Source organism: Symphodus melops (assembly GCF_947650265.1).
Source record: "Symphodus melops genome assembly, chromosome: 16".
Lineage (NCBI taxonomy): Eukaryota > Metazoa > Chordata > Actinopteri > Labriformes > Labridae > Symphodus > Symphodus melops.
This window is the reverse complement of record NC_136706.1, coordinates 22,722,087-22,735,521: the sequence shown is the minus strand read 5'-3', so window position 1 is coordinate 22,735,521 and position 13,435 is coordinate 22,722,087. Positions and strand designations below refer to the sequence as shown.

The 13,435-nt window shown below is 37.7% G+C and overlaps 2 long non-coding RNA genes across 9 annotated transcripts; both read right to left on the bottom strand.

Moving 5' to 3' along the window:
* Positions 1 to 284: 284 nt before the first annotated feature.
* On the bottom strand, positions 285 to 3,894 carry LOC306837590. 5 transcript variants are annotated; one of them, XR_013780967.1, is made up of 7 exons: positions 3,024 to 3,894; positions 2,649 to 2,694; positions 2,484 to 2,549; positions 1,904 to 1,975; positions 1,646 to 1,774; positions 1,482 to 1,568; positions 285 to 1,230 (listed from the first exon to the last, which is right to left on the bottom strand). It is a non-coding gene; the product is annotated as an uncharacterized lncRNA (long non-coding RNA). The 5 variants fall into 5 exon arrangements; XR_013780968.1 differs by having other exon boundaries at positions 2,649 to 2,691; XR_013780969.1 differs by having other exon boundaries at positions 3,628 to 3,894.
* A 6,263-nt stretch (positions 3,895 to 10,157) lies between these two features.
* On the bottom strand, positions 10,158 to 12,922 carry LOC306837540. Of its 4 annotated transcripts, XR_013780950.1 has the most exons (7): positions 12,662 to 12,922; positions 11,671 to 11,716; positions 11,506 to 11,571; positions 10,926 to 10,997; positions 10,670 to 10,796; positions 10,506 to 10,592; positions 10,167 to 10,254 (listed from the first exon to the last, which is right to left on the bottom strand). It is a non-coding gene; the product is annotated as an uncharacterized lncRNA (long non-coding RNA). The 4 variants fall into 4 exon arrangements; XR_013780952.1 differs by lacking the exons at positions 11,671 to 11,716; positions 12,662 to 12,922 and adding an exon at positions 12,052 to 12,520 and having other exon boundaries at positions 10,158 to 10,254; XR_013780951.1 differs by lacking the exon at positions 11,671 to 11,716 and having other exon boundaries at positions 10,159 to 10,254; positions 12,662 to 12,918.
* Between the last annotated feature and the right edge of the window lie 513 nt (positions 12,923 to 13,435).

Sequence of the window (13,435 nt, the reverse complement as noted above, 5' to 3'; positions counted from 1 at the left end):
TTACCTAATTTTTTTGAGTAGAGATTACCTGAATGTATCAGCTATAATATACTCAAATAAATTAGTTAAAGTCTACTTAATCTTTTGAAATAGATTTAACAACTAGATACCTATGAAAAGTGAGTCATATTTACTCACGATTATAGTGTATTTGTAGCACATACTTTATGTACTTAATATTTTTTAATACTTATTAACCAAAATAACAAGTTAATTACTTTTTTAAAGAAAGTTTGTTTCACCCAAAAGTCAATGACAGACACAAGAGACAATTTTAACCATGACATCTACTTTAATTGTTTTATCATTAAACATTAAGGACAAGTAGCATTGAGCCCGAAATATGTAACATGTAAACAAACCAAACTTTTTTATCTCAAAATATAAGTTGAAGTATTACCTGGGAAATATGCAGAACATACATAACCGTAAAGCATCTTTTACAAATTAAGATACAATTCAGGAAAACAAAGTGTTGTACAATAGAAAATATTATTGAGACCTGAGGCAGATTGTATTTTGCTAAACTTTTGGCTAAATGGTGTTAAATATATTAATACAATAAAATAGTGTAAAAAATGTATCAGTAAAAGTCAAGTCCAGAAATGATCTACACACAAGAATTTCAAAGGGATGAAAAAGAAAAAAGTGTACAAAATATATTGACGGTGTATTTCAGTGTCTTGGTGTCTGAAATACAGTATGTAATGTGTAAACTTAACCGATGTTGTTCATGGAATCAGGTTAGATCATAACTTTACCCGAGTAGTATTCAACACATGAAGTGTTTAGTCTCTTTCCCCTGAGAAACAGTCATCCAAAAAAACAAAGATTTTTTTTAAAATCTCGACAAGTGCTGAGAGCCCAAAAAAAAAAAGATCTCAATTCACAGAACACACTTTGTACTAAAAAGTCCGACAGTAACAGGTAAGGTCTCATTGAGCCCAAATAACATGAGTTCATTCAACAACCATACTTCTGAGGAGCTCAACCTTATTGCTCCATCAGTTTACAGAAGACTTCAAATGTGTATTTCCGTCTTTTGGGTGACTCAAGGTTGAGAGCGTAAATCAATCCCACCAACAGCATACATGCCTCTTGGTTTGATTTCCACCTCTGTTCAGCACCTTGTCGCCCTCGATAGAAACATTTTCTGGACACACCTCAGCTTTAGGGTCCTAGATCACAAGCACCTTCATGGTTTGATCTGTGGTCCTCGTGTTCATCCTCCTGGAAGAAAAGAAAAAGTGATTTCTCTGTAAATTGACCATCAAAAGTAACTAATCCATTCATACACCCCTGATGCAGCAGGGAGAGCAATTCGGGCTGTGGCGTTGGGCTGACTTGCCCAAGGACACATTGGACATGTTGCTCACAGGAGCTGGGGATCGAACCCTTTACCTTTCGGTTGAGAGACGACGAAATTCAGTTGTCAAAAATGTAACCATTGTGTCAGAGTTAATAATCAATTAATAACATACCTGGCAGTCTAGGAACAGCTCTTTCTTTTGTTCTCCAAGGTACTCGATGAGGCAACTGACAACCACCTTTCTGTCAATACTGAGGGACTGAAATGACATTTAAGTTACTTTACTCATGTCTGCAAACTGAGTTTTGCAATTTTCAAGAAAAACTGAAGAAATACCTAGTTTTTAGTATTTAAGAGAGGCTGCATCCAGCTGCTCCTCGTTTGGCTTGGTGTGTGCTCATGTAGTTTCAGCAGAAATGTCTATTCCCAGGGAACAGTGGTTAGACATCGGAACTCTTCCTCGATCTAAAAATCAGTTAAGGGACAAAATTCTCAACTTCAAAGGGTCTGACTAGTATTCATTAGACTAATTAGATTAATTGTATGAATGCAATAATTTATTTGGTTTATAAACAATAAACTAAACTTTCTTACATTTCGTTCCTCACTTAACAGTCCAGGCCACCTCTCTTTGAAGGCAGTGAGCAGGGCTGAGGGTCACTTGGTCTGAAAAGGTTTTTGACATATTTTCTCCAGTTATTTTTGTGTTTTGATTAAGTAAAGCTACATATTTTACACAAGCAATTCATTGACAGCAAAGAGCCTTTCAGATAGGATACAGTGGTTGCTGTGCACCGGTGTCAAGCCCATTCATTGTCTACTGTTAAAAAAATAAAAAAACAGTTTTGCTCTGCACAAGAGTGTATCTCTTCGCCACTGACTTAAGCGCTGGTCAGGGTCCCGCTTGCCGCTCTTGCGAGCTGTGCAAAAATGTAAACATTTTCAACTTGAACGCAGCGCTTCCTGACGTCACCTCAGTACGACCAATATGACGACTTTTTACTCGTGTGCTCTACCCTTTTGCTTTGTGTCCAATGCCGCGACCAGCTCAGTGTGCACCTTGTCCTTTATCTGAAAGGCCCTCAAGGTCGTATTCCCCATATATTCCACAGCTGAATGTGTCCACACAGGGTTCAGTCATGGTCAGTTAAATGTACGTGTCTGGAAAACATACCTGAATGTGTTTAAATAGGTTGTAGGTTTTTCAAGTAGCCCTCCAATGGTTAAAATATAGATCCAGCTGTGAAAGACAAACACACACACCATACTGTACAAGTGCTTATTAATGATAAAAAAATTGATTCTAAAGCTTATTTATCTTTTGTTAAAATTGAAATACCTTAGTAATGCATTTCAATTGTCATCAAAGGTTTTCATAGAGGCTACTGTATAAGTAAAAGACAGAAACATGGAATATTTGATTGTGTTTAAACTTTAAGATTTAGTCAGGACAAAAAATAGTCAAATTACAGTTTGCCAAAACAGATCAGCAGTATGTTGAAAAAATGCCCGGATATACGAGCTGCGTATTTACATCAAGGCTTTAAAGTGGAGACTTGTCCTTCAGCTTCAATTTTGTGAAAAATAATAAAACCGTCTGATTGACCTATAGCAGCTGGAAGGCAACACACAGACTTTACCTGAGTTTTAAGGCGCTGTATTGTTTGACAGCGTGAATTCAACACTGTATATTTATAACTACTTTACATCTTACTTGTACTCCGGTCGAACAGCTGTCCGTTCAGCGTGACCGTCTCTCTCGCTCTCTCTCTCCGTCACTCGCCTACACACTCACTGCTCGCTACGCTCAAAGCTGACTTTATGAGAATCAAGTAACTCTCTAAATATCTGTTTGAAAGTTTGTCCCGTATTTCTTGGTTTGTCTAAACGCACCGGAGCTTAACGCTAACGCTAGGTCACTATCACATATGTGCATCCATGTCATGACTATGGAAAAACAGAAGCGTCACCATAGCAACGAGGGCAACGGTAGTCGACGAAGGACATACAATGCCACATATGACATTATTATGACCATAGAAAGTTAGCTAGAGGAGCAGTACATTTATTCCCCAATTAAATATCACATTATGTAGATAATTTTAATGAATCTACATTCTGACCACCAACTCAACTATTGTTGTTCTCCTGAAACAAAACGTGCTTGTGCTCGATTAGCCGTGCTAACATTAAGGGAAGTCGCCAGAATATCTTTGTTAACAACAGGCTTCCTGATTAAATTAGCGATATATCAGACTAATAATTGTGTTCACAATTTCATTTACTGAATGACAAACAGTTTTATTATCAATACCTACCTTCAACCACGATGCCAAAACATGGCTGGAGGGTCCCGCCAATAAGTTCCTCAGCAAAGAAGTGATGACGCATGCGCACTCTCCAATGCACACCCAATAACTTTAGGTAGATATTATTCAGTTTATTTGTGAAGAGACAGTTACTGTTAAAAAATAGGTATACAGGGTAAAATCTACCTATTGTAATGCAGTTCATTACCTGACTTATATTCTTTAAGTATAATTTAAACAATATGTATGGATTATATTTACTACACACAAAAATCCTTTTTTATAGTGTATAAGTGACACGTGACCAAGAATAAAATGGTTATTTTTCCTAAGAAATGGGTCTCTGTGTCACCATTCTTTCAGCTGAGAGGGAATCTGATCAAGACTTTCTGACAGCAGCGTACAGAGGCGCTGACCCCGGACCAGAAGGTGTCAGGAGGAAACCGTTTAAACCGGAGCGTAGCACAGAATGAAACGTAAACCAGAGCAGGAATATAAATACAGCACAGGATAAAGTAAACTACAACGGAAATATAAAATGACCAAAACTAACAAATAAACAAACTAACCAACCAAAACAAACTAACAAAAAAAAAATATAGCACAGGATAAAGTAAACTACAACGGAAATATAAAATAACCAAAACTAACAAATAAACAAACTAACAAATAAACAAACTAACAAATAAACAAACTAACAAATAAACAAACTAACCAACCAAAACAAACTAACAAAAAAAAAATATAGCACAGTATAAAATGTAAACCATAAAAGAAATATAAATACAGCACAGTATAAAAGTAAACTACAACGGAAATATAAAAATAACCAAAACAAACAAACAAATAAACTAACAAAACAAACTAACAAACTAACAAACAAACAAAAAAAAATATAGCACAGTATAAAATGTAAACCATAAAAGAAATATAAATATAGCACAGTATAAAGTAAACTACAGAAACATAAAAATAACCAAAACAAACAAACTAACATATAAACAAACTAACAAACCAAAACAAACTAACTAAGGCACTACCTAGTGTAGTCTAGTCTCTGTGGCTCCCCTCACTTGGAGAGTCTTGGACCTGCCAGTGAGGCCTGAGGCCTGAGCCCCCCTAGAGTGGAGGCCATGCTCACACTGTCGGGCACTGAGCAGGTTGGTGCAGTAAACCTGCACCGGAGTGGTTGTGTACCTGCCTCCACCGGGGACCGGAGTCCTAGGTCACAGAGCACTTACACGCCTCTTTAGGAGAGGGTGAAGTGACTCTACAGGCAGAAACCACCTCTACTTATAACCTCGCTTTGACCTGTTCTGTGACGTTTCAAAGAGAATGGAACACATCAAAGGACAGTACCGTGTTTGGCACGTGCGCTGCAAAGCCGATCGGCGCTGTCCCATTAATGACGTCATTTGAGACGTCACCAAAATATCCGAGGTTTTAAAGAGACGCTGAGACAAGCAGACGAGCAGTCTTCCAATCAGAGAGACGTGAAAGCGCAAAGCACCCTGGGACCTGTAGTCCTTTTTGGTTGCTTGTATCCAATATCTTTTTCTTTTGATCACTTTAGTTCATGATCAAAGGTGAGTGTTGGAACAGAGATCGACCTGCAAGTCGAAGGCTTTGCCTTCATGCCATGATGTAAAATCAAATTTAAGGAAGGTTGAAATAAAAACTGAATTATCACAAGATGGTAGAAGGTCAGTTTCTGATGTGTAATAGACCCTGTAAAATATGTTGTTTAGTGAGATTCTTTGGACTCTCGAATCTCCACTTCAATGTGGATAAAACATGAAGCTCCAGCAGGTGGCAGCATCGTGTTACAGTTTCAGTGAAAGTAGACAGAAGGGACAAATCCAATGCCCCCTTTGTCTGCAGAAAGAGGCGCTTTTAGTCTGATCAAAGTTGGACAAAATACAGCCTGCCTCTAGTGGACACTCAATGAACTGCTCTACAGTCTGCCTCATGTGGACAATTAGTGAACTGCAGGACCGTCTTCAAAAAGCCACAGTTCAATAAGGACAGCAGACTTTTCAGTAAGGGGTTTCAGTAGACTGAACCTTTGTGGGGTTCCCAAAATTAAATCAAAAGAGTGACGTTTTATGAAGTTTAACTTATGGGGAAAGCAGAAATTAAAATAATATGACCTTCAAATGTTGTTTTTCTGTGCATATTCAGCATTTCTTTAAAACATATATGAATAAAAGTCCTCAAAGATTTCTCTTTCAGCTGGTACCATCAGCAGAAATAATTTTAGTGGATGAAATCATGAATATTTATACACTGAAAAGGTGTCTACTTGTTTAGTGTGTGTGTGTGTGCGTGTGTGTGTGTGTGTGTGTGTGTGTGTGTGTGTGTGTGTGTGTGTGTGTGTGTGTGTGTGTGTGTGTCTGGTGACAAACTGGACTTCTTTCAGAGGATGACCTCATGTAACCCTTCACAGTCCATCACAGAATCATTAAGTGAGTCTACAGGAGAGGACTGGAGTCGATCAGGACCGGACCCAGGACCAGGACTAGAATGTTGAGAGCTTTTACTGTTTCCGATGTGATCATGAAGAGACTGATGATTAAACTTGTCGACGGGAGGATTGTGTGTTGGAGCTCGGGCGCCGTCAGCAGCTCGAGTGATTCATTTTTCTACTCTTAGTTTTTATCGTTTTCATTCCCCAGGCTGCGCAGAACTCCGCTGTTATTTATAATCAGAGAAGAAGAAACATTTAAACCGTTTTACACAGAAGACACAAGAATATATAAGTGACACGTGACGAAGAATAAAATGGTTATTTTTCCTAAGAAATGGGTCTCTGTGTCACCATTCTTTCAGCTGAGAGGGAATCTGATCAAGACTTTCTGACACCAGCGTACAGAGGCGCTGACCCCGGACCAGAAGGTGTCAGGAGCGTAGCACAGAATGAAACGTAAACCAAAGCAGGAATATAAATATAGCACAGGATAAAGTAAACTACAACGGAAATATAAAATAACCAAAACTAACAAATAAACAAACTAACAAATAAACAAACTAACAAATAAACAAACTAACAAACAAAACAAACAAACTAACAAATAAACAAACTAACAAATAAACAAACTAAAAAATAAACAAACTAACCAACCAAAACAAACTAACAAAAAAAAACATATAGCACAGTATAAAATGTAAACCCTAAAAGAAATATAAATATAGCACAGTATAAAATGTAAACCCTAAAAGAAATATAAATATAGCACAGTATAAAGTAAACTACAGAAACATAAAAATAACCAAAACAAACAAACTAACAAAAAAACAAACTAACAAACAAACAAAACAAAGTTACAAATAAACCAAAACAAAGTAACAAATAAACAAACTAACCAACCAAAAAAATAAATATAGCACAGTATGAAATGTAAACCATAAAAGAAATATAAATACAGCACAGTATAAAGTAAACTACAATGGAAATATAAAAATAACCAAAACTAACAAACAAACTAACCAAAACAAACAAATAAACAAAATAACCAAAACAAACTAACTAAGGCACTACCTAGTGTAGTCTAGTCTCTGTGGCTCCCCTCACTTGGAGAGTCTTGGACCTGCCAGTGAGGCCTGAGGCCTGAGCCCCCCTAGAGTGGAGGCCATGCTCACACTGTCGGGCACTGAGCAGGTTGGTGCAGTAAACCTGCACCGGAGTGGTTGTGTACCTGCCTCCACCGGGGACCGGAGTCCTGGGTCACAGAGCACTTACACGCCTCTTTAGGAGAGGGTGAAGTGACTCTACAGGCAGAAACCACCTCTAATTATAACCTCGCTTTGACCTGTTCTGTGACGTTTCAAAGAGAATGGAACACATCAAAGGACAGTACCGTGTTTGGCACGTGCGCTGCAAAGCCGATCGGCGCTGTCCCATTAATGACGTCATTTGAGACGTCACCAAAATATCCGAGGTTTTAAAGAGACGCTGAGACCAGCAGACGAGCAGTTTTCCAATCAGAGAGACGTGGAAAGCGCAAAGCACCCTGGGACCTGTAGTCTTATAGTTATAGAGAGCCTGTCTGTGTGGAAACAATCCATCCATCAATATGCACTAATAATCTCTGTGCAGAACAACAGCCTACATGTAAAAAAACATCCTTTTTGCTTGCTTGTATCCAATATCTTTTTCTTTTGATCACTTTAGTTCATGACCAAAGGTGAGTGTTGGAACAGAGATCGACCTGCAAGTCGAAGGCTTTGCCTTCATGCCATGATGTAAAATCCAAATTTAAGGAAGGTTGAAATAGAAACTGAATTATCACAAGATGGTAGAAGGTCAGTTTCTGATGTGTAATAGACCCTGTAAAATATGTTGTTTAGTGAGATTCTTTGGACTCTAGAATCTCCACTTCAATGTGGATAAAACATGAAGCTCCAGCAGGTGGCAGCATCGTGTTACAGTTTCAGTGAAAGTAGACAGAAGGGACAAATCGAATGCCCCCTTTGTCTGCAGAAAGAGGCGCTTTTAGTCTGATCAAAGTTGGACAAAATACAGCCTGCCTCTAGTGGACACTCAATGAACTGCTCTACAGTCTGCCTCATGTGGACAATTAGTGAACTGCAGGACCGTCTTCAAAAAGCCACAGTTCAATAAGGACAGCAGACTTTTCAGTAAGGGGTTTCAGTAGACTGAACCTTTGTGGGGTTCCCAAAATTAAATCAAAAGAGTGACGTTTTATGAAGTTTAACTTATGGGGAAAGCAGAAATTAAAATAATATGACCTTCAAATGTTGTTTTTCTGTGCATATTCAACATTTCTTTAAAACATATATGAATAAAAGTCCTCAAAGATTTCTCTTTCAGCTGGTACCATCAGCAGAAATAATTTTAGTGGATGAAATCATGAATATTTATACACTGAAAAGGTGTCTACTTGTTTAGTGTGTGTGTGTGTGTGTGTGTGTGTGTGTGTGTGTGTGTGTGTGTGTGTGTGTGTGTCTGGTGACAAACTGGACTTCTTTCAGAGGATGACCTCATGTAACCCTTCACAGTCCATCACAGAATCATTAAGTGAGTCTACAAGAGAGGACTGGAGTCGATCAGGACCGGACCCAGGACCAGGACTTGAATGTTGAGAGCTTTTGCTGTTTCCGATGTGATCATGAAGAGACTGATGATTAAACTTGTCGACGGGAGGATTGTGTGTTTGAGCTCGGGCGCCGTCAGCAGCTCGAGTGATTCATTTTTCTACTCTTAGTTTTTATCGTTTTCATTCCCCAGGCTGCGCAGAACTCCGCTGTTATTTATAATCAGAGAAGAAGAAACATTTAAACCGTTTTACACAGAAGACGCAAGAATATACACTATAAAAAGCAACCTATAGAATCTACTCAATAAAATTGGTGTAACAATTTGCACTCAGTTTGATTATGTACATTTTACCTAATTTTTTTGAGTAGAGATTACCTGAATGTATCAGCTATAATATACTCAAATAAATTAGTTAAAGTCTACTTAATCTTTTGAAATAGATTTAACAACTAGATACCTATGAAAAGTGAGTCATATTTACTCACGATTATAGTGTATTTGTAGCACATACTTTATGTACTTAATATTTTTTAATACTTATTAACCAAAATAACAAGTTAATTACTTTTTTAAAGAAAGTTTGTTTCACCCAAAAGTCAATGACAGACACAAGAGACAATTTTAACCATGACATCTACTTTAATTGTTTTATCATTAAACATTAAGGACAAGTAGCATTGAGCCCGAAATATGTAACATGTAAACAAACCAAACTTTTTTATCTCAAAATATAAGTTGAAGTATTACCTGGGAAATATGCAGAACATACATAACCGTAAAGCATCTTTTACAAATTAAGATACAATTCAGGAAAACAAAGTGTTGTACAATAGAAAATATTATTGAGACCTGAGGCAGATTGTATTTTGCTAAACTTTTGGCTAAATGGTGTTAAATATATTAATACAATAAAATAGTGTAAAAAATGTATCAGTAAAAGTCAAGTCCAGAAATGATCTACACACAAGAATTTCAAAGGGATGAAAAAGAAAAAAGTGTACAAAATATATTGACGGTGTATTTCAGTGTCTTGGTGTCTGAAATACAGTATGTAATGTGTAAACTTAACCGATGTTGTTCATTGAATCAGGTTAGATCATAACTTTACCCGAGTAGTATTCAACACATGAAGTGTTTAGTCTCTTTCCCCTGAGAAACAGTCATCCAAAAAAACAAAGATTTTTTTTAAAATCTCGACAAATGCTGAGAGCCCAAAAAAAAAAAGATCTCAATTCACAGAACACACTTTGTACTAAAAAGTCCGACAGTAACAGGTAAGGTCTCATTGAGCCCAAATAACATGAGTTCATTCAACAACCATACTTCTGAGGAGCTCAACCTTATTGCTCCATCAGTTTACAGAAGACTTCAAATGTGTATTTCCGTCTTTTGGGTGACTCAAGGTTGAGAGCGTAAATCAATCCCACCAACAGCATACATGCCTCTTGGTTTGATTTCCACACCTGTTCAGCACCTTGTCGCCCTCGATAGAAACATTTTCTGGACACACCTCAGCTTTAGGGTCCCAGATCACAAGCACCTTCATGGTTTGATCTGTGGTCCTCGTGTTCATCCTCCTGGAAGAAAAGAAAAAGTGATTTCTCTGTAAATTGACCATCAAAAATAACTAATCCATTCATACACCCCTGATGCAGCAGGGAGAGCAATTCGGGCTGTGGCGTTGGGCTGACTTGCCCAAGGACACATTGGACATGTTGCTCACAGGAGCTGGGGATCGAACCCTTTACCTTTCGGTTGAGAGACGACGAAATTCAGTTGTCAAAAATGTAACCATTGTGTCAGAGTTAATAATCAATTAATAACATACCTGGCAGTCTAGGAACAGCTCTTTCTTTTGTTCTCCAAGGTACTCGATGAGGCAACTGACAACCACCTTTCTGTCAATACTGAGGGACTGAAATGACATTTAAGTTACTTTACTCATGTCTGCAAACTGAGTTTTGCAATTTTCAAGAAAAACTGAAGAAATACCTAGTTTTTAGTATTTAAGAGGCTGCATCCAGCTGCTCCTCGTTTGGCTTGGTGTGTGCTCATGTAGTTTCAGCAGAAATGTCTATTCCCAGGGAACAGTGGTTAGACATCGGAACTCTTCCTCGATCTAAAAATCAGTTAAGGGACAAAATTCTCAACTTCAAAGGGTCTGACTAGTATTCATTAGACTAATTAGATTAATTGTATGAATGCAATAATTTATTTGGTTTATAAACAATAAACTAAACTTTCTTACATTTCGTTCCTCACTTAACAGTCCAGGCCACCTCTCTTTGAAGGCAGTGAGCAGGGCTGAGGGTCACTTGGTCTGAAAAGGTTTTTGACATATTTTCTCCAGTTATTTTTGTGTTTTGATTAAGTAAAGCTACATATTTTACACAAGCAATTCATTGACAGCAAAGAGCCTTTCAGATAGGATACAGTGGTTGCTGTGCACCGGTGTCAAGCCCATTCATTGTCTACTGTTAAAAAAATAAAAAAACAGTTTTGCTCTGCACAAGAGTGTATCTCTTCGCCACTGACTTAAGCGCTGGTCAGGGTCCCGCTTGCCGCTCTTGCGAGCTGTGCAAAAATGTAAACATTTTCAACTTGAACGCAGCGCTTCCTGACGTCACTTCAGTACGACCAATATGACGACTTTTTACTCGTGTGCTCTACCCTTTTGCTTTGTGTCCAATGCCGCGACCAGCTCAGTGTGCACCTTGTCCTTTATCTGAAAGGCCCTCAAGGTCGTATTCCCCATATATTCCACAGCTGAATGTGTCCACACAGGGTTCAGTCATGGTCAGTTAAATGTACGTGTCTGGAAAACATACCTGAATGTGTTTAAATAGGTTGTAGGTTTTTCAAGTAGCCCTCCAATGGTTAAAATATAGATCCAGCTGTGAAAGACAAACACACACACCATACTGTACAAGTGCTTATTAATGATAAAAAAATTGATTCTAAAGCTTATTTATCTTTTGTTAAAATTGAAATACCTTAGTAATGCATTTCAATTGTCATCAAAGGTTTTCATAGAGGCTACTGTATAAGTAAAAGACAGAAACATGGAATATTTGATTGTGTTTAAACTTTAAGATTTAGTCAGGACAAAAAATAGTCAAATTACAGTTTGCCAAAACAGATCAGCAGTATGTTGAAAAAATGCCCGGATATACGAGCTGCGTATTTACATCAAGGCTTTAAAGTGGAGACTTGTCCTTCAGCTTCAATTTTGTGAAAAATAATAAAACCGTCTGATTTACCTATAGCAGCTGGAAGGCAACACACAGACTTTACCTGAGTTTTAAGGCGCTGTAGTGCTAATGTTTGACAGCGTGAATTCAACACTGTATATTTATAACTACTTTACATCTTACTTGTACTCCGGTCAAACAGCTGTCCGTTCAGCGTGACCGTCTCTCTCTCTCTCTCTCTCTCTCTCCGTCACTCGCCTACACACTCACTGCTCGCTACGCTCAAAGCTGACTTTATGAGAATCAAGTAACTCTCTAAATATCTGTTTGAAAGTTTGTCCCGTATTTCTTGGTTTGTCTAAACGCACCGGAGCTTAACGCTAACGCTAGGTCACTATCACATATGTGCATCCATGTCATGACTATGGAAAAACAGAAGCGTCACCATAGCAACGAGGGCAACGGTAGTCGACGAAGGACATACAATGCCACATATGACATTATTATGACCATAGAAAGTTAGCTAGAGGAGCAGTACATTTATTCCCCAATTAAATATCACATTATGTAGATAATTTTAATGAATCTACATTCTGACCACCAACTCAACTATTGTTGTTCTCCTGAAACAAAACGTGCTTGTGCTCGATTAGCCATGCTAACATTAAGGGAAGTCGCCAGAATATCTTTGTTAACAACAGGCTTCCTGATTATATTAGCGATATATCAGACTAATAATTGTGTTCACAATTTCATTTACTGAATGACAAACAGTTTTATTATCAATACCTACCTTCAACCACGATGCCAAAACATGGCTGGAGGGTCCCGCCAATAAGTTCCTCAGCAAAGAAGTGATGACGCATGCGCACTCTCCAATGCACACCCAATAACTTTAGGTAGATATTATTCAGTTTATTTGTGAAGAGACAGTTACTGTTAAAAAATAGGTATACAGGGTAAAATCTACCTATTGTAATGCAGTTCATTACCTGACTTATATTCTTTAAGTATAATTTAAACAATATGTATGGATTATATTTACTACACACAAAAATCCTTTTTTATAGTGTATTAGTGACACGTGACGAAGAATAAAATGGTTATTTTTCCTAAGAAATGGGTCTCTGTGTCACCATTCTTTCAGCTGAGAGGGAATCTGATCAAGACTTTCTGACAGCAGCGTACAGAGGCGCTGACCCCGGACCAGAAGGTGTCAGGAGGAAACCGTTTAAACCGGAGCGTAGCACAGAATGAAACGTAAACCAGAGCAGGAATATAAATACAGCACAGGATAAAGTAAACTACAACGGAAATATAAAATAACCAAAACTAACAAATAAACAAACTAACAAATAAACAAACTAACAAACAAAACAAACAAACAAAAGAAAAATATAGCACAGTATAAAATGTAAACCATAAAAGAAATATAAATACAGCACAGCATAAAAGTAAACTACAATGGAAATATAAAAATAACCAAAACAAACAAACTGACATATAAACAAACTAACCAAAATAAACAAACAAACCAACCAAAAGAAACTAACTAAGGCACTACCTA